Source organism: Sciurus vulgaris, assembly GCF_902686455.1.
Source record: "Sciurus vulgaris genome assembly, chromosome: 13".
NCBI lineage: Eukaryota > Metazoa > Chordata > Mammalia > Rodentia > Sciuridae > Sciurus > Sciurus vulgaris.
This window is the reverse complement of record NC_136474.1, coordinates 34,152,272-34,179,261: the sequence shown is the minus strand read 5'-3', so window position 1 is coordinate 34,179,261 and position 26,990 is coordinate 34,152,272. Positions and strand designations below refer to the sequence as shown.

General features: G+C 38.1%; 1 long non-coding RNA gene across 2 annotated transcripts in view; it reads left to right on the top strand.

The window, feature by feature from the left end:
- Positions 1 to 25,778, top strand: part of LOC306642731 — a 41,462-nt gene extending 15,684 nt beyond the window's left edge. Inside the window, exons 2-5 of one of the 2 annotated variants that reach the window (XR_013758632.1) lie at positions 12,424 to 12,674; positions 13,083 to 13,145; positions 23,188 to 23,377; positions 23,914 to 25,778. This is a non-coding gene — a long non-coding RNA (uncharacterized lncRNA). The remainder of the gene's footprint in view (positions 1 to 12,423; positions 12,675 to 13,082; positions 13,146 to 23,187; positions 23,378 to 23,913) is intronic. The other variant, XR_013758631.1, reaches the window with a different exon arrangement.
- The last annotated feature ends 1,212 nt before the right edge of the window (positions 25,779 to 26,990 follow it).

Sequence of the window (26,990 nt, the reverse complement as noted above, 5' to 3'; positions counted from 1 at the left end):
TCTGGGTAGATGTTATATTCTATCACATAGTAGAACAGTTATAAGATATACATTTGTCAATAAACATCAAATAGTACACTTAAGGTTTGTACATTTCACTATTTTTTAAATTTTACCTTGAAAGATAAAGAACCATATATTGAAGATATATAACTAGAGGTAAAATGGACTGATAGAGGGATTGTTAAATGGATAGAAATGTGATAAAGCAGATTAAGCTAAATGTTACTTGCAGAACTTAGGTGATAGATACATGAGTGATCATTAATGCTTTTGACTTTTCCATATGTTTGAAATTTTTCATTATTAAATATGGGGTGGGGAATGGTACTGATATCTCCTACTAGTCTGGCTATTACAGAGAGCCTAGTAATCTGACCATTTTGAGAACTATTTCAATCAGATTGGTTTCATGGCTATATGTGTAAAAATCCTCCTTGAAAATAAAGGATACCAGCTACTCATAATTGAAATTTCTAGAAAGGCAACTTTTTATCTCTAACATGAAGTTCTCTCCTCTGAACTAGCAGCTCATGTGCTTTTGTGTACTTCACAAACAGACTGTGGTCTTACTTCATTGACCACTAAGCAGTTGGCCACTTCCTCCTTATGGAACATTCTCTCTTCTTGCCTTGTTGAACACCACACTCTTTTGTTTTTTCTCCTACTTTTCTGGTAGGCACTTCCCAAGCTCCTTTACTGTTTCCTTCTCCTTTACCATTTTTAAATGTAGACATTCCTTTGGGCTAGCTTCTGGTTCTTCCTTTCTTTTCCTTGTACTCTTTCTACCTTTTGAATGCCATTTTTAGGATGACATCTCCCAATGCAATTAGCTCTAACCTGACCCTCTCTTTTCAACCATACACTTAAATCCAGACACCTCCTTGACATCTCTACTTGCGATGTCTCTGCATGGTCTCATCCCTAATAAGCCCATATGTTAACTTCAGAGGACAACCCCCCTGATCTTCAAATCTCTCTCTCTCTCATTCTTTATCTTTCTCAATGAGTGACAGACCTAGGAACCCTTTCCCAAGCCAGACCCAGGAGGCCAGTAATAATGGCTATCCAACTCCCAAGTCTATGTGTTTCTCTGTCCTGTCACCTCCTTAGTGCTGTTACCATTATCTGACACCAGACTACCTCAGGTACATCTTATTTGATCCCCTGCCATGAATGACCCCTCCTTTCCATTCTAATTCAATGGAAGCTGCCAGTGTCATTTTTCTTACACATTGATATTTATTTTCTAGATTTCATATTAGTTAATAAGATCTAATTTTCCCCAACCAATTAAGCAATTATATATATTTAATATTGTAACAGAGATCACATTGTATCCAAGCATTTTATTATCATATTAAAATTATTTTCATTTCTAAGTGGTATGTGCTTGGTTTTCTAAATTAGTAAAGCTGGGTGTGGTGGTGCTTGCCTGTAATCCTAGTGACTCCAGAGGCTGAAGCAGGAGAGTCTGGCAACTTAGAGAGACCAATCTGGGCAACTTAGAGAGAACCTGTTTCTTTTCTTTCTTTCTTTCTTTCTTTCTTTCTTTTTTTTTTTTTTTTTTTTTTTTTAAGTAAAACGAACTGGGGAAGTAACTCAGAGGTAAAATACCCTGGCTTTGTTCCCTAAAACAGAAAAAAAAAAAAAAAGTAAATGCTTTGTTAAAAGTTTACTCTTAACTTTGTGAATTTATAGGTATGAAACCATAGATATGATATGATTATTCCTTTCTTCCTTTTTTTTTTTTTAAGATTGGGGGATTGAACCCAGGGTCCTGCACATGCTAACCAGGCATTCTTCTGAGTAAAACCCTTAGTTCCTTGTGTTCCTTTTTAAAATATATGTTTTCTTTAATTGACACATCATAATTATACAATGTTTATGGGGTATAGTGTGACATATGTTTATTTATTTGTGGCACTGTGGATTAAACATACTGGGCACTTTACCACTGAACTACATTTCCAGTCATTTTTATTTTTTGTTTTGAGACAGGGTCTTGCTAAGTTGCCAGGGCTGGCCTTGAACTTCTGATCTTCCTATCTCAGCTTCCCAAGTTGCTGGAATTACAGGTTGTGCCACCATGCCCAGTTACAGTGTGACATTTCAGTAGATGGGCAATGATCAGATCAGAATAATTAATATATTCATTACCCCAAATGTTTATCATTTCTTTGTTTTGGAAACATTCAAAATTCTACTAGCTGTTTTGAAATGTACACTTTTCAAAACTCTTTTGTTGTCAAGCATAGTTGCCTTACTGTGATATAGAACATTAGAAATTACACTTCCTATTCAACTGTACCCCTGTACCCATTAACCATCCTTTGTCCATCCCACTTTATAGGTTTGTAATGTCATCTTTTAAAAATGCAAATCTAATTATAGCTTTTTTTTCTACTTACAACTCATCAATGGCTTATCACTGATCTTAGGACGAAATACAAAATGGTTACTGTGGACAGCAAAGTCTGCAGTGCTGGGGCCCTTGGCTACCCTATCCCTGTCTTCAATCTCTTTCCCCTTAGCTCACAAGAATCTCTAACAAACTAAGCATTCCTACCTCAGGCCATCACATAGAGCAGACCCTCTTGGAACTTTTCTTACAATTGTTCTTGGTAAATACCTACTTGTTGTTTAGATCTCATCCTAATTAACATTTCATGAGAAAAACTTCCTTCATGAGAAAAACACACATAGCCAACCGCTGTCCAAAAATGTTATATGGAAAATTCCAGAAATAAGCACTTCATAAGTTTTAAATTGCATGCCATTCTGAGGAGGACGTAATCTCATGCTGTCCCACTCTGCTCAGGATATGAATCATCCCTTGATCCAGTGTGTCCATGCTTTATATACTACCCACACTTTAGTGTCTTAGCAGCTGTTTTAGTTCAGATCTACTATCATGGTATTGCTGTGCTTGTGTTCAAATAACCCTTACACAGAGGTCTAATTCTATGTTTGTTACAATGCCTACATCATTCACTTTAGGCCTTTTACCATGAAGGCATTTTATCATCTCATAGCATCATAAGAATGGTAAGTATGATACAGAAAGATATCTTGAGAGAAAGAGAAAAAAAAGAACATTCATTTAACTTTTATTGCAGTGTATTGTTATAATTGTCCTATTTTATTGTTGTTCTACTGATGTCACAGATTAATATGACCGTAAGATTCAGCATTAATAAGATCTGTATTGTGTACCTCAGAGAGCTGCCGTAAAGAACTCATTCAATATTTGCCATGAGAACATGATGGGCACACAGCCTGTTCTGGATGATTCCTGTCCTTCTGTGTTCCTCTTCCCTCTCCCAGCCCTCTCCCTGCCTGAAGAGGAAGAAAAAGCAACAAAGAACATCCAGAACTTTAAATGCCCAGTAAGAAGTCTTTCTCTTCCTCATCTATACCTCTGAAACATTTGTGGGCACAATCTCTAGGCCCACAAAATGGAAGGCACTAGCCTGAACTCAGAATCAAATGGTTGGTCCTTCCACATGTAGAGAACCCCACCTTTTACAGATATTCTAAATATCTTAGAATTTTATATCTATATGCCCCATCTGTCTTGTATAGTCATTAGGAGTACAGAGTGAGCTAATGTACATGAGAATGCTTCTTAGACTATAAAACTATAAACAAACACTTGGATAGCTTCAAGAATTGTAAAATGTCGCTGGGTGTGGTGGCGCACTCCTGTAATCCCAGCAATTCTGGAGGCTGAGGCAGGAGGATTGAGAGTTCAAAGCCAGCATCAACAAAAGCGAGGCATTAAGCAATTCAGTGAGCCTGTCTTTAAATAAAACACAAAATGGGGCTGGGGATGTGACTCAGTAGTCAAGTATCCCTGAGTTCAATTCCTGGTACAAAAAAAAAAATTATAAAATGTTAAATATACTGATTTCGTTGTTTTGTTGTTTTTTTACAACTATAGGTACTACTACTGGTTTTCTGTTTTCACTATAAGAATAATGAACAACTTGCTATTCTTTCTACTTTAAGAAGGATATTTAATTATATAGAGGGATATGGTAAAAATGACCTACATCCAGAAATATTATTTCCAAAATCAGCAAGTCATATTAAAGATCAACCTACATAGCACTTAATTGGTGTGAGGATTCTATAACGTATTGGAAATAACTTACTAGAATGTCTCCTAATAAAATTCAGAATTCATGTTTTCACTCACAGTTATGTATCATTCTATAATAAAATGTCTTTATTATTCTGTTGGTAAAATAATACACAGTCACAAATTTCAAATGATATGTAAATATCAATAGCAAAATAAAATGATTCATTAATATCTTCTCTTTTATCTACTTCAAAAGTATTCTAAAAATAAGCAAACAAATTATTTTTGCAAACTGCATCATCTATGAATAGTTTAAAAATCTCTCATACGTGTATTTATTTCAAAAGACTATTACCATTGCAAAAAACAGTATACATTTTTGTTTATGACACATTTTCAGCTATCATCTATTAGCTCCTTCAGGGAAAATGGCTTGCCAGTGTGTATTTGAGAAGACCAATCTTTCCAGTTGAGCAATAACAACCAAATTGTCCATCAGTGGCTTTATAGGACAACGAAGAAATATAGGAATTGTTAGCAAGAAATATAGGAATTGAAATGACATAAGGAACCACAGTATATTTTTAAATGTTGGATGGAAAGGGTTAGAAATAAAAGCTTAATGCATATTGTTACCTTATAGATTATTAATAGATGCAGACAGTATACTGATTTTGACTTTACACAGCTTCAACTCATCTGCATGGCAATAAGGAAATAGACAATGAAGTTACTAATTTTAAATACCAGACTGTTGGCAAAAATGAAGTGGAAATCCAGGAATGTTCAAAAACAAACAAAAAAAAAAAAGGTGTAAACATGCCAGGAGCACTGAGCAAACTTGCAGGCAGAATTCATGTGAATTATTGGATAACCCTGGATTTCTAAATTCCTTTGCAGCACACACCAGTGCTAGCAAAGCCTATTCCTGTTCGATATTGCCATCTAGTGGACTATGATTCACCTATTTCTTGGTGCATTTGCTTCAGAGAGAGATGTGCCCTAGTTAATAAATGAGCTGATGAATATTATTGAAGACACCAAAGCTGAACTAAACTTTGAGTTTTAGTTTCCTTTGGACATTGTTTAGTGAAGTAAATCTAGTATCTCATCATCTTTGATCAGTCTATAGGGGAAAAAAAAGCAGCATATAAGCAGCAGCATCTTTTCAAGAATTAAAAATGCATAAGGGTGTTAAGATTTCCACTGAGTTGCCATCAATAGCTACTTTTAAAAATTTATCTTCTTTCCTCCCTTTCTGTCTGTTTTTGCTAGCCACCCCACTTTAACTACTTTCTTTTGTAACCTAATGCAAAAGAGTAGTACTGGAACTTGGCTTCAGGCTTCTTTGCTGCAAAAGCAGTGTAGTGGATCCTGATATCAGTAAATTGAGCTGTGATTAGCAATACAAAAAAAAATGAAAATATATATTTTCATTTTTTTGAGGTACTTCCATTCTGTTTTCCACTGCATGATTCCACTTATATATAATAACTGAAATAGTCAGACCCATAGAAACAGAGAGAAAATGGTGGTTATCAGAGTCTGCAGGGAGGGGGAAATGGAGATAGAGATGTTCAATGAATATAAAGTTTCAGTTATGCAAAATGAGTATGTTCTAGACATCTGCTGCAAGATCATAGCTGTAGTTGACAACACTGTGTACATCAAAAGTTCTAAAAGGGTAGATCTTGTATTGTGGTTTTGCTATGTTTTGTTTTTAAAAAGGAAGTTAAGGAAGATTATGAACCATTTAAAAAAAAAAAAAAAGGAAAGAAACTAGACCAGAATCTAAAATGTCACAGTGCTTCTTATGAGTAAGCATTGTTCTGTAAAACTTCTGTAACATACATGTGTATTTGTGTGTGCTAGGGCATGATGTAAAGGGATTTTCATTCTGTTGGTCAAGGTCAAAAAAGTTCAAAAACTTCTGTTCTATTCTAAAAAAAGTCAGACTAAAGCAAACTAAATACACTCTCGTTTTTCTAGCGAATTAGGTTTTCTTCTACATAAACATATTTTTATAATTCTTTCTAAAAAGTTGTTTAAGATATGACAAGGTAGTAAACAGGATAGAATTAAAGGTACATAAATGGTTAATTTTATACTTGCTTGCCCAATCTGTTCTTTCTGTTTGATTTAAAGATTTTGTATGACTTATCTGAAATCTTCAGAATCTTCATAATGATGAGGCATAGACTTTGAAGCAGGAAAAACCTAGTTTTTAGTTCTGATCCTGAAACTTGTTAGCAGAGACTCCAGTGTCTGCTATGGTTTGTACATCCCTCCACAATTCATGTTGAAATTAATTACCATGGTAGCCATATTGAGAAGTGAGACCTTTAAGAGATGATTAAGTTATGAGAGCTCTTCTTCCTGAATGGACTAAGGCTGTCATTATGGGAATGGATTAGTGATTGGGACAGTGGATTTGTTCTATGCTCAGCTCCCTCTTGCACCTCCCTCTGAATCTCATGTGCTCCCTTACCTTCTGCTTTGTTTTGACACAATATGACCTCACCAAAAAGTAGCCCTTTGATTTTAGACTTCTAGCCTTCTAGTTCCAGAACTATGAGCCAAAAGATTTCTTCTTTTTTAATTTTTAAAATTTGTTGTAATTATACATGAAAGTAGAATGCAATATAGATTTCTTTTCTTTATAATTCAGACAGTCTTTGATATCCTGCTGTAGCAGCAGCGAATGGACTAAGATAACATCCTAATCTCAGAATGAAGCTAAAAATTCTTTTACATGAAGTTGTTGTAAATGTGCCCATCACAAGGTAGGTGCCCAGTATAAGTAGCTATGAGAAACAGCTAGAGTCACCAATTTGCTGACACTTTGAAAAATAGTTCTTATCTTCCTTTATTGCCCTAGATGTCTATGTTTTAGAATTATAAATGTCTTTCAACAATTTAAAGCTGACAACTGAGCCTGACCCCCAATCAGGCCTTGTTTCTTTTTCTTTAGGGCAGTCTGGGAAAAGCCTTAACTCTCAATCTATTCACAACTATGTTTAATTTATCATAAATCTCAGTGGAATTGTTTTCCTTATTTTTGTACTGCCTTATATATTTTACAGAGCACGTGGATTTCTGATGGGTTTCCTTCTGAAGTGGGGCACCAACCTGGGTGATTGATATCCAAACATGATGACAGTGTTTCCTTGTAGGAGTGAAAGCCCTGTCTCCCTAGTGTGCCTTTCCCTTAGCCTGATCTCTCGGCTCTCTTTCTGCTTCTTCCTTCCATCCCAGACCTGCTACTCTTATCCAAGAGGAAAAGAAGCTGACAAACTGTTGCTAAAATTAGCACCTGTCAGGGCTGGGGCTGTAGCCCAGTGGCAGAGGCTTGCCTCATATGTGTGAGGCACTGGGTTTAATCTTCAGCACCACATAAAAATAAATAAAATTAAGGCATGCTGTCCATCTACAACTACAAAATCAATTTTTTTTGAAGTAACACCTGTCTTGCCTCCTCAAGGGAATGTTCTGATGAGGAAAGGAACAAATGAATGTACTCTCTATAAGAACAATGAGGGTTACTCAGACATTGAAGGTTGTTTACACATTATGGATCCGCTGATGGTAATGTCAGGGAAACAGTAACTTGGTAAGACTGTCTTGGCTTGCCCTTTACTAGCTGTGTGACCTTTGGCAAGTCACCCAGTCTTTGGCAACCTCCACGAACTCATGTGGAAACTAATACCTGCCATTCATGGGGTTCTTTAAGAATCAAACACTCAATGCACATGGAGACCTTGAAACAGATTTCAGGCAGTCATAGAAGTGACCAATAAAATACCCATGGTTGTTATGACAATATCTCCTTAGATTTTTGTGCCTTCAAAGAACCAGAAAGGTGGTTCTTAAGTTCTAGTTAAAAAGTTGGAAGTTTTATTTAAGTTAAAATTAAAATTCTATGCCTTGTACACCTGTGAGTTGTAGGAAAATGGGGGAAAGCAAGAAACTTGGGGCAGAGGAGTCTTCTTGATACTCTCCAATCATATCATGTGTATAATTAAATATACTGCATTGGAGGGTGAATTTCCCGTTGACTTGAAATTTGACTTTAGAGTGACCAGTGGAGTGACTGACTCCATGAATGGTGCATTATTCTGTTTTAAGTTAACAGTTTTCAAACCACAGAGGTTGGTTATTGCTTTGTAAGTCTCACTTTAGACCTCTGCTCAGAAACTGAAGCTACTGAAGCATCCACCAACTGATGGATAAAGAAAATGTGGCACATACATACACACAATGGAATACTATTCAGTCATAAAAAGATGAAATTCTGTACTTTTGATAATATGGAGGGAACTTGAGGTCTTTATGTTAAGTGAAATAAGCCAGGCACAGAAAGACAAGTACCTTGTGACCTCACTCATACATGGAATCTAAAACTGCTAATCACATAGAAGTTAAGAGCTGAATGATGGTTTCAGGAGTCTGGGGAGAATACTAGGAAGGGAGGGAGGGAGGAGGAGAGGTTGATCATCGCATATTAAGTTACAATTATATAGAAGCAAGAAGTTCTGGTATGCTCTTGACAGTAGATAACAATAATGCACTGTATACTTCAAAAAGCTAGAAGAAAATATATTGGAAGTCTTTACCACATAGAAATGATAAATGTTGAAGAAGACAGATATATGTTTAACCTAATTTAAACATTATACCGTGCATTGAAACATTATATGTTATTCCATTAATATGTATAATTTCATCCCTTTATACATTAGTTAAAAATAAATTTAACAAGAAAAAATGCATTTGCTCATCTGCTGCTAATTGCCTTTCACTCTTAGTTTGTGTCCCGTTTTCAGAGTCATAGAAGATAAGGACCTATTAGATGCAAAAGTGGAATCACTGGTGAAGACATGAGGAGGAGAAGAGAAATGAAGGAGGTGAGAGAAAGGAAATATTGTTGTACCATTCATAGTATATGAAGTGATTTTAGGTGGTAAATGGAACATTTAAAATTTCATAATCCCTGGTAACTCCCCCAAACAAAAAACAAAAACAAAGCAAGAAAGATATTCATAAGGTTTTAGGATTCAAGTGGCTTAAGGAGGACTTTTCAAGGTTGAGAATAGATTGGGGTCAGGCATAGTTTAAGATAAAGTAGTTTAGGATTGCAGAACATAGCAAGGTGAGGGTCTTTTTTTTTTTTTTTTTTTTTTTTTTTTTTTGCGGGGGGCGGGGAGGTACCAGGGATTGAATTCACTCAAACACTGAGCCATATCCCCAGCCCTATTCTGTACTTTATTTAGAGACAGGGTCTCTCTGAGTTGCTTAGCGCTTCGCTTTTGCTGGAGGCTGGCTTTGAACTCTCAATCTTCCTACCTCCTTCTCCAGAGCCACTGAGATTACAGGCATGCACCACCGTACCTGGCAAGGTGAGGGTCTTGAGTAATCTTATCTAATAAGAGAGCTCTCTGCTCAGGTAAGCAAACGTTTCCTCAGATAAACTGGTTTGCTGGAGTTTTCTGAAGTGAACAATAAAGTTATGCATTAATTTACAGTCTTACGTTCCTAGCAAGAATAACAAATGTTTGTATCACATTAACACAGATGGACTCAGTTCTCATAATCATTTGTTTAGTTAAAATACATAAGCGGTGCACACCACCACTGATTTTAAAGATGATATTATTTACAGTAACATGAAAGTAAATTCAACTGAAAGTTAAAAACTGAATTGATGTAAAGAAGAAATCCATAATACAGATGGAACTTACCCATGACAAAAATTGTGACTACTATATATGAAAGTCTGACATATGAGAAGTACTGTTGGGTACTGTATGAATGTCCCACATTCTAGGCTGAAGGATGATCCTCTTATGTGGAAGACTGTGAGCTCACAGATGACTCATGAGAAAGAATGGGAAGAAGAGAGTGAGGCTGGCCCAACTGATCACCAGGCAGGCAGGGACATGGATACCCCTGGAGTTAGTGCTATTTCTGTTGTGCAAATGAGCTGAGAATTAGAAAATTACCCCCAGCTGGAAACTAACTTAGTGGTGGACCTACTTGTGGCTTAAAATTTCAAACAAGAAGTAACAGCTGGTGTTGAACGATTCTATGCAAGGTAGATGCATTCCCCAAGAGTGGCATCTACTATTGTGGTCACTAGGCCCAGCTGCAAATGGGCCAGCTGAATAGTGTAGTATAAAGGAATTAAGATTTGTTTAAGAAAAAAAAAACAACTTGAATAGGTTGGTGGTGAATATTTTAAACTGAAAAGGAAGACATGCAAAGGTAAAGGCAGCTTCTGGTTTTCCAGGACCCTGGGCCATAGAAACTTCTGAATTAGAGTCCTTGTGCAGGGGAAGGAAAAAAATATCCAAGACAATTCAAGACAAAGTTAATTTGAATCCAAGGATAGGAATCTTTGGGACTAGGTAGGGAAGGACCAGCAACAAGGGCAGAGTCTTGCAGAATTTGCTATCCTCAAGTAGCTGCTGAGAAACAAATGAAGCTTTGTCTTGGGTCCAAGGGCTGATGGGGTAGAATAGAAATAGGCACAGGGATGCAGCTTCTGAAAGTTTCTGGAATTCTTAGAACTGTGCTCATCAATAATGTCAACTTGAACCATCCTGAGGCCTAATCTGGTTTTACCAGAATTCTATTCAAATCACATTGAATGAAGACCACCCTAGAGTAAAACCTAGAGAACTAGGAAAGAAGACTCTAAAACCCTGACACTACTACTCTTATTGTTTGACAATGGTTTGCCCCCATGAAATCTCAAGTGCAGGCTTGGGCTCCAATGTAACAGTGTGGAGAGGTCATGGGTCCTCAAGAGGGATTGCTCTCCCCCTCCCTTTGGAGTAAGTTCTCTCTCGACTGGATTTGTCATCATGAAAGCAGGTTGTTATAAACCAAGCCTGTTTCACCTTGGTCTGTCTTGCATATGTGTTCTTCTGCATGCTCTGTTTTCCATTTTTCTTCATGAGTTGAATCTTTGTGAGGCCTCCACTAGAAACCAAGCAGGTGCTGGTACATGCTCTTAGAGCTCCAGAACTGTGAGTTTGTTGTACCCAGATCGCGAATCCCCAAAGACCACCAGGGAGATGTCTTCGATGCAAAATCAAAAGGGTCTTTATTGCAAGCTCGAGCTCAGACTCACAGCGTTCACTGACACAGCAGGTACTGGCTGAGAGTCCCGAGTCTCGATTCAGTGGGAGTTTTATGAGCTCCACAGTAGAGCGGGAAATTTGAACAAAGCAGAGTACACAATTGGCTGATCTTTCAGCATGTGTGGTTTGGCGTGTTTTCATTGGCTTAGGGTACCCAGGTCTTAATATTTTGACGTACATGGTTTGGATGCTAGGCATTGGCTTGTTAGCTCCTGATTGGTTGTTTGCCAAAGGCCAGTCCTAATCTAGTAATCTTCCTGGAATCGGCTATCTAGGCCTGAAATCTTTCATGCCCTAAATGCAGCCTGTCATGGCCATGGTTTAGCTCCCTTTTCGAGTTAAATAAACCTCTGTTCTTTGTAAGGCACTTAGTCTCATGTACTTTGTTATAGCAACACAAAATGGACAAAGAACATTACCTTTCCTCATAGACAAAGACTAAATATTGATAATATTCTACACCTCAACAATTTCTATGATTTCTTAAAACAGCTGCAGTTTTTCTCAGGGAATAACAGCTGCTTTGTTACTCCTTGTCAGTTTCCCTGACCCAGTGTCTCAGTGGCTGGAGCTAGGCATCAGTCTTACTGTTTAGGAACAAATAATTATTCTATCATTTAAAACTCAGGTCACCTCAGTTGAGTTGCCTACTATCTCTGAGCCTGAAGATTTTGCATGTGTACCTACCTCATGGTAGTGTTTTGAAGTTCAAGTGACAGAATATGTAGAATGCTTGTCACATTGTCAATTTTTAATAAACACTAGGGATTAGCTATTATTTTTATAAGCCTTTTTTATAAGGGGATTTTGGTTTGGGAGTTTTACTTTCCATGGGCTTAGGGGGAAAGAAAGGTCGGCTAAAAAGTGAGAGGTAGCAGTGAAGAGGATCAGACAAAGAGACATGGTCTTTGGAAAAAGAAACTACATGCAGTTATCTCTTGGTTTCCATGGGGGATCAATTCCCAGGACCTTTTCAGATACCAAGATTCGAGAATGCTCCTTCATATAAAATGGCATAGCATTTGCATAAAACCTATATATCTATCTTCCCATATACTTTAAGTCACTTCTAGATTACTTATAATGCCTAATGCAATGTAAATGCTATATAAATGATTGTTACAATATATTTTTAGGGAATAGTGACCAGAAAAATGTCTGTGCATGTTCAGGAAAGATGAAATTTTTTCCCAGGTATTTTCTATTCCTGATTGGTTGAATCCTGGATGTGAAAGTCATTGATATGGAGGGCCAACTGTATTTGGCACAGAGGATTAAGTTACCTATATGACCTGAATTTCACTGTCAAAACACCACCACCACCCTCCAAAACTAACCAACCAACCAATCAACCAGCCAACCAAACCTACAGACTTCTAGGAGTGGAAGAAGAAATGAAGAAGAAAGTGAAGAAGAAAGAGGAAGAAGATACTCAGGAGAAAACTGTAAGAACAAACTGATTTTGTAGCCTTGGCATATAAGGAAAAGACTCTATTTAAAAGCAATTTTTTTTTTAGTTATAGATGGACACAATATCTTTATTACAGTGGGGAAAAAAGGAATGAATGTTCATACAATTATAATTTTGTGATACATGCTTCTACATTAATAATAATTAGAAGAAATTTTGGCATAATAAAAATAAAAAATTTCAGTAACTTTCAAAAAAATTCATATAAAAAGTAAAAAGAGCAGTATGAAATAATTTTAAATTATTCTTAAAAAACTACATGGGAGGATTGTTTTTATTGATTCCCATGTTATTACTCTGTGTGTGTGTGTGTGTGTGTGTGTGTGTGTGTGTGTGTGTGTGTGTTTTACTAGGGATGGAACTCAAGGACTTTTCTTTGTAGAAAAGTACTTGATCACTGATCTACCACTGAATTACAAATCCAGCCCTTTTCATTTTATTTCAAGTAGGGTCTTGCTAAGTTGCGTAAGCTGGCAATCCTCTGGCCTAACCTCCTGAGTAGCTAGGATTATAGACATGTACTAACACCCCTTGAAATACTATTACTTTTGATAAGAAAATGTTCCCTCAATTTGCTATTAACTATAAAGGCAATAATATACATTTATAATGATAATTAAAAGAAAATTACCAAACAACATGTATCCCATTTGTTTCAATAATAAAAAAAAAAAAGAAAAAAGAAAATTACCAGAACTCCCAGGGTGGGATAAGATGCTATGTTCAGCAAATTGAAGCATGCAGGATATCAGAAGCTACTATAGTTTCTGGAATGTTCCCCAAAAGCCCATGTGTTAAAGCCTTGGTCCCTAGTCCATGGAATTATTGGGAGGGAGTGGAAACGTTAGGAAGTAGGGCCTAGTGGAAGGAAGTTAGGTCACTGGAAGGAAGTTAGGTCATATTCCCTTTGAAGGGAATATTGTGGCTCTGGCCCCTTCCTGTCCCTCTCTCCTTGCTTCCTGGCTGTCATGAAGTGAAGGACTTTCCTCCACGGTGTACTTCTACCATGATGTTCTGCCTCATCTATGATGTACTCAAAAGCAACAGGATCAAACAACCATGAAGTGAATTTTTGTTGTTGTTGTTGTTGTTATTTTTACTGGGGATTTAACCCAGTGGTGCTTAACCACTAAGCCACATCCCCAGTACTTTTTATTCTTTATTTTGAAACAAGGTCTTGCTAAGTTGCATAGGGCTTCTCTAAGTTGCTGAGACTGGCCTTGAATTTGTGATCCTCCTACCTTAGCCTCCAGAGTTGCTGGGATTACAAGCATGTGCCTCCATTCGCAGCTGACTGATACATTTGGAACTGAGCCTATATAGACATTTCTTCAAGCTTTTAGATTATTTATCATATGTATTTTGTCAAAGTGATAGAAAGCTGACTTACACAAAAGGACTTCCTTGAAGGTCCTTATTTTTAAAAGAATTCTCATCTGGCTTTCCCCATTGTAGCCTTTTTTTATAACCCTGTAATATCCTATACCCCAAATGTAGCACTTACAAACTGTATTATAAGTACCTGTTGATTTGTCCTTCTCTCTCAGACTATGAAAAGGAAAGGTAATAGATAAATATTTGTTGAATTAGTTAATTCAGCAATTATTTATTGGATATTATATTAGTCTGTTTTCACATTGTTATAAAGAAAATCCCTGAAGGTAGATACTTCATAAAGAAAAGAAATTTATTTAGCTCACACTTTTGGAGATTTAAGAGCATGGTACCAATATCTGCTCGGCTGTTGTGAGGGCCCCCTTGGCTGTGTCACATGGCAGATGGCCTCATGGCAGGAGGGTGTGTGAGAAGGTGAGGTCACATGGTAAGACAGGAGGTCAGAAAGTATGGAGGGACCCATTTTGTTCTTTATAACAACCTACCCTAGCAGGAACTAACATACTCCAAGACACCAGCACTAATTCCTTCCTCGGGCAGTGTGCCCAGGGACCTAATTTCCTTGCACTACAGCCCATCACTTAAAGGTTCTATCACCTCCTAATATCACCACACTGAGGACCAAACATCCACAAACAAACTTTGGGGGACTTACTACATCCAAATGATAGATACCTATTGTATGGCAGGTACTTTCTAGGCACTGAGAATATAGCAATGCACATAATCAAAAAAAGAATCCCTTACATCATGGAGTGTTCATTCTAGTAGAGGAAACAGATAATAAAGAACTAAATATCTGTAGTAGTCAAATAGGGATAAATGTAGGGATAAAGGCAATGCCAAAAAAAGAGGGGTGGAGAATGTTGCGGCAGGGGTTGAACAGAGACCTGAAGTAGGAGCTGAAGTGGGTCCTGAGGACATCTAGAAGAGCAGTACCCAGCAGAAGGAGTCACAGTGTAAATGCCTTCCGCCAGGGGTGATTCTAGTATACATAGAACCAGAGAGACTGGAGGGGAGGCAGTGAGAAGAGATCAGAGATCAGAGAGGGAAGTGAGCTTGCAGCTCACTATGAGCATTTGGCCTTTTATAATGAATGAGGTAAAAAAACAAGGGGAGATTGTGAGCAGAGAAGTGATATGATCTGGTTTTCTATTTAAAAGGATCTCTCTGATTGCTGCATTGAGAACGTGCATGAGAAGGTAAAGATGGGCAGTAGAACAACAGTTCAGTGCTCTTGTAATAATCCAGGCAAGAAATAATAATGTCTTCTGAATACACTTGAAGGGTTGAGGGGGCTGTGAACTTGGAGAGGAAAAGAGGAATCAAGAGCAATTCCGGGGGCGATCCAAGATGGCGGACTACAGGGTGACTGCATCTCCAGTCACTTCAGAACCCAGGATTCAAGAAGGGGAGGCATTGAGAGACTCGGACTAAATAGAGCCTGGGGTGAGTCTCCCCCACCCGGTGAAGCGCTGCCCAGGCGGCAGGCCCGGATTCGGGTGGCTTATTAGAGTAAGGCAGAGCAGCTAGAGTCCTCCCCAGGCAGCCCTGTGCACTCCGGGGGTGGGCTCCTCCCATAGGGCCAGATTATCCAGCATCTCGGAGCAGGCCCCCCAGTGAGAGCCTTTCTGCACAGAACCAAGCTTCAAGTCCCTGAACCAGGGCAGCGAGTTCCTGCCCGCAAGTTGCTTCAGGGACAAGGACAGGGCAGCCAGGGACTTCCTCAAGCAGCCTGCAGCCCGGCCCCCTCCGGCGGAAAGCGCCTTTCCAGGCTTGCTTCTCGGAGCAGACCGCCCAGTGAGAGCCTTTCCACACAGAGCCAGCCACAAGTCCCTAAGCCAGCGGTGACCTCCGGCCCGCAAGCAGCCTCTGGGACCAGGGCAAGGCAGCCAGAGACCTCTCCAGGCGGACCTACCCCCCGGCCCCACCGGCCACAGGCTTTTTCCACGGGGCGATCAAAGATGGCGGACTAGAGGGTGACTGCATCTCCAGTCACTCCAGAACCCAGGATTCAAGAAGGGGAGGCATTGAGAGACTCAGACTAAAATAGAGCCTCGGGTTGAGTCTCCCCCACCCGGTGAATTGCTGCTCGGGTGGCAGGCCTGGATTCGGGTGGCTTATTAGAGTAGGGCAGAGCAGCTAGAGTCTTCCCCAGGCAGCCCTGCGCACTCCGGCGGTGGGCTTCTCCCACAGGGCCAGATTTTCCAGCATCTCAGAGCAGGCCCCCCAGTGAGAGCCTTCCTGCACAGAACCAAGCTTCAAGTCCCTGAACCAGGGCGGCGAGTTCCTGCCCGCAAGTTGCTTCAGGGACAAGGACAGGGCAGCCAGGGACTCCCCCAAGCAGCCCGCAGCTTAGATCCCTCCAGGGGGATGCACTTTTACAGGCTAGCTTCTCGGAGCAGACCCCCCAGTGAGAGCCTTTCCATACAGAGCCAGCTCCAAGTCCTGGAACCAGTAGAGGGCTAGGGGAAGCTTTCCTTGGAAGCACTGCATTATCAAGTTACTCCAAGACTTCAGGCTACTGAAGGCAGGAAGGTGATACACTGGAAATCTACAGGGACAATATAAGCCAATAGAAGAATTCTGCAATATCACAAAGTCCCACTGACATCTGACCAATATGAGAATACAAGGGAAGAAAATGTACCAAACAAACCTAGATACTATATCAATAAAACCCAATGACAGCACAGCAGAAGAAATGTCAGAAGGGAGTACAGAATGTACATAATTAAAACTATCAGGGAAGCAAACGAGGAGATGAAAAAGCAAATGCAGGCATTGAAGAAGGAGATGAAAGAGCAAATGCAGGCATTAAATGATCGCAGCAATCAACAGTTAAAGGAGCAAACACAGGAAGGAAGAGATCATTTCAATAAAGTGTTAGAGATATTGAAAAACAAACAAACAGAAATCCTTGAAATGAAGGAAACAATAAACCAAGTTAAAAACTCCATAGAAAGCATAACCAATAGGATAGAACACCTGGAAGACAGAACCTCAGATATTGAAGACAAAATATTTAATCTTGAAAACAAAGTTGACCAAACAGAAAAGATGGTAAGAAATCATGAACAGAATCTACAAGAATTATGGGATATCATGAAGAGGCCAAATTTAAGAATTATTGGGATTGAGGAAGGCTTAGAGAAACAAACCGAAGGAATGAACAATGTATTCAATGAAATAATATCAGAAAATTTCTCTAATCTGAAGAATGAAATGGAAAACCAAGTGCACGAGGCTTATAGTACTCCAAATATACAAAATTACAACAGACCCACTCCAAGGCACATTTTTATGAAAATACCTAACATACAAAATAAAGACAGAATTTTAAAGGCCGTGAGAGAAAATAATCAAATTACATTCAGGGGGAAACCAATACGGATATCAGCAGATTTTTCAATCCAGACCCTAAAAGCTAGAAGGGCCTGGAACAACATTTACCAAGCCCTGAAAGAAAATGCATGCCAACCAAGAATCTTATACCCAGCAAAACTTACTTTCAGATTTGATGATGAAATAACATCCTTCCATGATAAACAAAAGCTAAAAGAATTTACAAAAAGAAAGCAAGCATTGCAGAACATTCTCAGCAAAATATTCCATGAGGAAGAGATGAAAAACAACGATGCAAATCAGCAACGGGAGGAACTAGCCTAAAGGAATAGCCAAATAATCGGGAAACCAAATCATGTCAAAAAACAAAAAATAAGTCAAATGACTGGGAATACAAATCATATCACAATAATAACCCTGAATGTTAATGGCCTGAACTCATCAGTCAAAAGACATAGACTGGCAGAATGGATTAAAAAGAAAAATCCAACAATTTGCTGCCTGCAAGAGACTCATCTCATAGAAAGAGATACCCATAGACTAAAGGTGAAAGGATGGGAAAAACCATACCATGCACATGGACACAGCAAAAAAGCTGGAGTATCCATCCTCATCAGATAATGTGGACTTCAAGCCAAAACTATTCAGAAGGGATAAAGAAGGACATTTCATACTGCTTAAGGGAAGCATAAACCAGCAAGACATAACAATCATAAATATCTATGCCCTGAACATTGGCTCATCCATGTACATAAAACAAATCCTTCTCAATTCCAGAAATCAAATAGACCACAACACAATAATACTAGGTGATTTTAACACACCTCTCTCACCGCTGGATAGATCGTCCAAATAAAAATTGAATAAAGAAACCATAGATCTCAATAACACAATCAACAATTTAGACTTAAACGACTTATATAGAATATACCATCCAACAAAGAATGAATACACTTTCTTCTCAGCAGCACATGGATCCTTCTCTAAAATAGACCATGTCATAAGCAACAAAGCTACTGTTAGCAAATAAAAGAAGATAGAGATACTACCTTGTACTCTATCAGATCATAATGGGTTGAAATTAGATTTAAATGACAGAATAAAAAACAGAAAATTCTCCAATACCTGGAGATTAAATAATACACTATTATATGATGAATGGATAACAGAAGACATCAGGAAGGAAATAAAAAAAATTTTAGAAGTAAACGAGAACAAAGACACATCATAACAAAATCTCTGGGACACTATGAAAGCAGTACTTAGAGGAAGATTTATTTCATGGGGCGCATTCAACGAAAGAAGTACAAATCAACAAATAAATGACTTAGCACTACAGCTCAAAGCCCTAGAAAAAGAAGAGCAGACCAACACCAAAAGTAGTAGAAGACAGGAAGTAGTTAAAATCAGAGCCGAAATCAACGAAATTGAAACAAAAGAAACAATCGGAAAAATTAACAAAATAAATAGTTGGTTCTTTGAAAAAATAAACAAAATTGATAAACCCTTAGCCACACTTACAAAGAGAAAGAGGGACAAAACTCAAATTACTAAAATTCGGAATGAACAAGGAAATATCACAACAGACACGAGTGAAATACAAAACATAATTAGAAGCTATTTTGAAAATCTATACTCCAACAAAACAGAAAACCTCAAAGACATCAACAAGTTTCTAGAGACATATGAATTACCTAAACTGAACCAGGAGGACATACACAACTTAAATAAATCAATTTCAAGCAATGAAATAGAAGAGGTCATCAAAAGCCTACCAACAAAGAAAAGTCCGGGACCAGATGGGTTCTCAGCCGAGTTCTACAAAACCTTTAAAGAAGAGCTCATTCCAATACTTCTCAAAGTATTCCATAAAATAGAAGAGAAGGGAACACTCCCAAACTCATTCTATGAAGCCAATATCACCCTGATACCTAAACCAGACAGAGACACATCAAGGAAAGAAAATTTCAGACCAATGTCCTTAATGAACATTGATGCAAAAATTCTCAACAAAATTTTAGCAAATCGCATCTAAAAATATATTAAAAAGTTAGTGCACCACGATCAAGTGGGTTTTATCCCAGGGATGCAAGGTTGGTTCAACATCCGGAAATCAATAAATGTCATTCACCATATCAGTAGACTAAAAGTTAAGAATCACATGATTATTTCAATACATGCATAAAAAGCATTTGATAAAATACAGCATCCCTTCATGCTCAAAACACTAGAGAAAATTGGGGTAGTGGGAATATTCCTTAACATTGTAAAGGCCATGTTCGCTAAGCCCATGGCCAATATCATGCTAAATGGTGAAAAACTGAAAGCATTCCCCCTAAAAACTGGAACAAGACAGGGATGCCTTCTTTCACCACTTCTATTCAATATCGTTCTTGAAACTCCAGCCAGAGCAATTAGACAAACCGAAGAAAATAATGGGATACGAATTGGAAATGAGGAACTCAAACTGTCCCTGTTCACTGATGACATGATTATATATTTAGAGGAACCTGGAAATTCCACCAGAAAACTCTTAGAACTCATAAGTGAATTCAGTAAAGTAGCAGGTTACAAGATCAATGCTCATAAATCCAATGCATTTTTATACATAAGTGATGAATCTTCAGAAAGAGAAATTAGGAAAACTACCCCATTCACAACAGCATCGAAAAAAATAAAATACTTGGGAATCAATCTCACAAAAGAGGTGAAAGACCTCTAAAATGAGAACTACAGAACACTAAAGAAAGAAATTAAAGAACACCTTAGAAGATGGAAAGATCTCCCATGTTCTTGGATAGGCAGAATTAATATTGTCAAAATGGCCATACTACCAAAAGTGCTATAGAGATTCAATGCAATTCCAATTAAAATCCCAATGGTGTACCTTACAGAAATAGAGCAAGCAATTATGAAATTCATCTGGAAGAATAAGAAACCCAGAATAGCTAAAGCAATCCTCAGTAGAAAGAGCGAAGCAGGGGGTATCGCAATACCAGATCTTCAACTCTATTACAAAGCAATAGTAACAAAAATGGCATTGTATTGGTACCAAAATAGAAATGGTACAGAATAGAGGACACGGACACAAACCCAAACAAATACAATTTTCTCATACTAAACAAAGATGCCAAAAATATGCAATGGAGAAAAGATAGCCTCTTCAACAAATGGTGCTGGGAAAACTGGAAAACCATATGCAACAGAATGAAACTAAACCCATATCTCTCACCATGCAGGAAACTAAACTCAAAATGGATCAAGGACCTCGGAATCAGACCAGAGACCCTGCATCTTATAGAAGAAAAGGTAGATCCAAACCTTCAACTTGTTGGCTTAGGATCAGACTTCCTTAACAGGACTCCCATAGCACAAGAAATAAAAGCTAGAATCAACCACTGGGATAGATTCAAACTAAAAAGCTTTCTCTCAGCAAAGGAAACTATCAGCAATGTGAAGAGAGAACCTACAGAGTGGGAGAATATCTTTGCCACTCATACTTCAGATAGAGCGCTAATTTCCAGAATCTATAAAGAACTCAAAACACTCTACACCAAGAATACAAATAATCCAATCAACAAATGGGCTAAGGAAATGAGCAGACACTTCACAGAAGAAGATGTACAAGCAATCAACAGATATATGAAAAAATGTTCAACATCTCTAGTAATAAGAGAAATGCAAATCAAAACTACCCTAAGATTTCATCTCACCCCAATTAGAATGGCGATTATCAAGAACACAAGCAACAATAGGTGTTGGCGAGGATGTGGGGAAAAAGTACACTCATACATTGCTGGTGGGGTTGCAAATTAGTGCAACCACTCTGGAAAGCAGTATGGAGATTCCTCAGAAAGCTTGGAATGGAACCACCATTTGACCCAGCTATTGCACTCCTTGGCCTATACCCAAAGGACTTAAAATCAGCATACTACAGAGATACAGCCACATCAATGTTCATAGCTGCTCAATTCATTATAGCCAGATTATGGAACCAACCTAGATACCCTTCAGTTGATGAATGGATAAAGAAACTGTGGCATATATATACACAATGGAATATTATTCCGCCATGAAGAATGATAAAATTATGGCATTTGCAGGCAAATGGATGAAATTGGAGGATATCATGTTATGTGAGATAAGCCAATCTTAAAAAACTAAAGGACGAATGATCTCTCTGATAAGTGGATGAGGACATATAAGGGAGGGTAGAAGGGTTAGCGTTAGGGTGAGGATTAGGTTTAGGGTTAGGGGTAATGAGGGTGGTAAGAATGGAGGAAGGAAGGACTATATAGAAGGAAAAGGGGGTGGGAGGGGTGGGGGGGAAGGGAAAAAATAACAGAATGAATCAAACAACATTGCCTTATGTAAATTTATGATTTTTAATTAAAATAAATTTTAAAAGAAAGAGCAATTCCAAGACAGTTATTCTGAGTAATTGGAAGGAAGGCACGGTGTCTCTGTGATGGAGAAGCTACAGGAGGAAAAGTTGGTGAAGAAGTTTTCTTTTGGACTTATTAAATTTGCTTTGCTTATTAGACATATTTTTCTTATTTGTCTTGAATATGGAGAATATGTAGCATTTCTTTTTCAATATTACAATCTAACAGGAACTGAGCACTTATGTAACAGATCAGTAGGAACTGAAATAATGGAAGGGTTTGGGAAGAGGTTTTGTTTAAACATAGGACAGCACAGTTATATCCCATAGTCTACTTTCCTTTAGCAGCTAATAATGTATTTTAGGCTATATTCAACAGCCAGCACAGGGCTGTTAGTAATCAGTGTTGTAGATCCTTGGTTTAAGGTAATTTCTGAAAGGAAAAGTTTGGGATTATAAAAAGATTTGGGCCCTGTTGGAAGATAATTGGACCTCAACATCACTGCACATTCTTGTGGAGTGTGCAAATTATAACACTGATCTGTCTCCTGAATCTGGACAGTTCTTCCAGTTAGTCTCTTAGGCAATTAAATAAGTCACAGTGGAGAGAGATTAGCTTGTTTGTGTTGCTTGTGTGCTTGGTTCTAAGCCCTGATTTCCTCTTTTGAAAAGCAATCCATTGTGTGCACTGGTGTTGGCTGGAATCATCATTGTGTTATATAGAGGCAAGGAAACTCATACAAATATGCTGATGTTATTCGCTGTGCCATTAGTAATAAAATCTGGTTTCTAACCTGAGAGACTTGTATCTTCTGTCAGCATCAATGAAATAGTAACAGTGTAAGTTGGATAAAGTTTCAGATCTTTTTGTAGTCCTTGATGGGCCTCAGCTCTCTCAAAGGAGTTGTCTAAAGCCATTTTCTGGGACTGAGCTTGAAGCAAAACACAAAGGGATCAGGTGGATGCTGAGGGATCCAGCTAGAGAGGAATCTACTTCCACCTGAATGAAGTACTTGATGGGGCAAGACAAAGGAAAACATCAGATGGAGTTGTAGGAATTAGGCTAATTTCCAATTCATGGAAACTCCTTTACTCAACAAACGGTAAAATGTGAGTCTTTTCTACTATCCTTTAGGATTGAGTAGAGCATAGGGAGAGGTGGAAAGAACATTTTTAGAGTAAGGGTTACAGATAATAGCAACTAAAACAAAAGAAGTCCTAGACCACATTTGCTTGAGGATGGACAGAGAGTCGGTTCACACACACACACACACACACACACACACACACACACACACACAAAAAGCAGGACCTTTATTTTAACAAAGAGAATCCATTTGCCATTTACCTTTATGAATTTTAGATTAACTAGACCACTGTATTGCTGAACACTCGTTTACACTCATGACTATTGAGTCCACTTCCCTCCTCTGTGGAGCTGGTGCTGAATGAGGAACCAGCCAGCAGCACCCATTAAGGTGTTGAGGAGAAATTTGGAAACATAGAAGAGTTGTTGATTATCTAAGAGAATACCAAAATGGAACATTACTAAAGTAAGCATTAACCTTTTAAAAATCTATGTTACTATTATGATTTGAATATAAGGTATCCCCCCAAAACTGCTGTGTTAATAACGCAGGAATGTTCACGGGTAAAATGCTTAGGTTATGAGTGAAGGATATGGTTATCCTACTCCACCCTAAATGATCCTGCCACCAAAACGCCTCCCATGACCTGGCCCTGCTAAGGCTGTATATAAAGAACTGCATGGCCAGCAACCATTTTACCCCTGAAAATGAGACACATCAGGTGTTTGTCCGATTGACCCCGCTGCGGAAGAAAAAAAAGCTTGCCGATATGAGGTCTGCTCCCTGCCTCCCTCATTTGTGCGCCATGTGCTTACTATGAGAGTTATAAACGAATCAATAGATTTCATCTACTTTATGGATTAATAATTTGAAAGTACTACTGTACTGGGTGGTAACTGTAGGCAGTTGGGATGTGGGTGGAGAAAGTAGGTCACTAGGAGTGTGCCCTTAGGAACTGCATCTTCTCTCCCTGAATCCTCCTCTGTTTCTTTGCTTCCTAGATGCCATGAGTTGAGCAGCTTTTCTCTGCGATGCTCTCCAACCATGATGTTCTTCCTCACCTTGGGCCCACAGCAATGAAATCAGTCATGAACCAGAAAGAACATTTTCTCCTCTAAGTTGTTCTTGTCAGGTATCTTGTCAGTGACAAAAATCTAACTGGTAGAATTACTAATTTAGTAAGTCATTAAATTCATAAAGTATTACAAATCTATTACTTCCATTGTAAGTAATCTTCCTCTTGGAATTCATATTTCTGAGGGGCTCTTAATGATCAAAAAGGGAGGAGGTGTAATGGTAATTAATCATCTAGAACCATCAACAGAAAAAGCACAGATTAATCAATATTGCAGAAGTAGGTTCAAGTGAGATATGGTGAAATCTCATTTCCCTACCAGTGAATTCTTTGGTAGTTAACCCAATGTCCCCTATGGTTTCTTCAGTCAAAATCTTTTCTTAGATGATGAAAGAAAGGGTTGGAATGGCACACTATGACAAATGATACTTAAATAAATGAATATTGATATATTTGCTCACTTTTCTCCTCTAAAAATGTAGAAAATACTTTAATACTTCTCTATATCCATCTGAACTGTGTTGCCATCCCAAGTAGGAAGAAATGAAAATGGAAGTATGGTGAAATTCAAAGATGCCTCAGAAGTCACTTGGAAATTCTGTACTTCTATACACATATGGCACTTTTATTTTATGGAATAGGTTGATGGAATAAAATAAATCTTATCTCTCCCCCCATACAAAATATTCTGCCTCATCTTAATTTGCAGAATTTTTTTTTACTCATTCTTTTAAACTTCTTTTACTCATTGTTCTCAGTGTTTCTATAAAAGGATAAGCATAATATCTCAAAAAAACTGAAATCTACATCACTATCTTCTAAATTAGATTCTAATTATTTCCATCCTCTTGCTCTCATGTCATACAACAAGAAATACATTAATTCAAACAGTCTCTGGATCAGGGCTCCAGCAGTAGGGTTGGTAACTTAATGGAAGTTTCCACCTCATTTAAAAACTGAAAATCACTAGTACAAATGTGTATTATATCTACAACAGCGATTTTGTGGATAATCACTATTTGCTTGAATCCAAAGACAGGGAGATAATTACATTCTTCTCTGGGGAATGGTCTGTTGAGAAAAACACTTTTGGTTTTGTTACTGAGACACTGCATTAGGCTTAGAAAGAAATGACGCTTCTTATACATTCTGGGAGGGGATGAACTGATGATTTAAGGAAGCATTTGCACTGTAGAGTTTTGAGTATGGCAGTGTTTCCTTTAGGTTCTGAGTCTTCTGTGGATTTTAGGCCTTTTCCAGGTTCCAGCTGGGGTAACCCAAGAAGCCTATTTTTCAGAGTATCCAAATCCCAGAGCATCAGTCATCCATCAGTAAAGGGCCCTGTTAGTACTGTGTCCACTGCTGGACATAGAATCTTCCAAATCCAGTCACATGTGGCTATTGAGCTCTTACAAGATGACTAGTTTGAACTGAGATGTGTTGTAAATGTAGAATACAATAGTATTCTCTTCCTCATGGTTTCACTTTCTGCTATTTTAGTGACCCATGGCCAATTGCTATCTGAAAATATTCATAAGTTTATTATGACTAAGTTTGCATATGTTGTGTACTGTTCCCAACCATGTGATGAAATCTCAGGCCATCAGGCCCCTTCCTACCCAGGACTTGAATCATATTTTTGTCCTGTGTATTCATGCTGTATATGTTACTCATTCATCAATGCCTATATCATTCGCCTCACTTTATCTCATTATGTAAGCACTGTATATCATCATAAGAAGTAGGAGGATAAATATAGTTCATTAGGATATTGAGGAAGAGAGGGACAGAGAGAGAGAGAGAGAGAGAGAGAGAGAGAGAGAGAGAGAGAGAGAGAGATTACATTCATGTAACTTTTATTACAGTGTATTGTAGAGAGTCATCCATATCTAGCAGAATCAGACTTGGTTAAGCCGTGGGATCCAGAGGCCTAACTCCCAGGAACTGACAACCATGATAGACTATTCCAGATAGCCTATGAGTAGTAAGTGATCCTGTGTGGAAATGGTTTACTGTCTGATGATATGCTAGTTTCCTAAACAAATGGCTTCCCTAACTCCACCCCACCCTGTTCCTCACAGAAGAAGCCCCTCCTTGTCAGGCCCCTTTACCTGTGTGACTATAAATAAAGGAGAGGTGGGCTACTCTACCTTGTTAGAGGCCAGATCTGGTATGACCGGTTCTGTCACACCCAATCCCATTTGGAAAGAGTATTGGCTCTTGTGTGTTTACCGATTAGGTAAGTTTATTGGTAATTAATTGATTTATTGCCAGCTCCACCATCCTCTGGCAATTAACCCTTCCCTCATCCAGGAGGGACATGGCGAAATGCTTACAGTATATTATAATTATTCTATTTTATGATCTTGTTAATCTCTATGCCTAATTTTATAAATGAAATTTTGTCATAGTTATGTATGTATGTATAGGAAAAAACCTAGTAAATGCTGGGTTTGCTATTATCTCAGGTTTCAGGTGTCCAGTAAGGTTCTTGTGTATACATATATAAGGGGGACTACTGTACACATTAGATTTTGAAGACTTAGTAAAACAAATAAATAAATACACAGACACACACACATATAATTTTTACATTAAGTACAGATTGAAATGGTAATATTTTGAATATATTAGGTTAAGTAAAATTACAATTATTAAAGTGAACTTTGAACTTTACCTGATTCTTTTTACTTTTAATATGTGACTACTGGAAATCATATACATTTAAATTAAATGTATTTCTATTTGAAAGCATTGTCACAACAATAGAATAATTACATATGTGGGAGAAAAGTAACAGATGAAAAAATAAGTGTGTTGAATTTTCTGTCTCCTCTAGATCCTGAGGTATTTGGGGAAGAAGAAATATATCTTGAAACTTCAGAGCTGGCAAGGTCATTTTAAGTGATAAAGTCTGGTAATTCTCAAACCACAGAACCTATGGGCTTCTGAAAACAATTCATAGATGGGGAGGAATCCCAAGTTGAGAAGCAGTGATAGCTT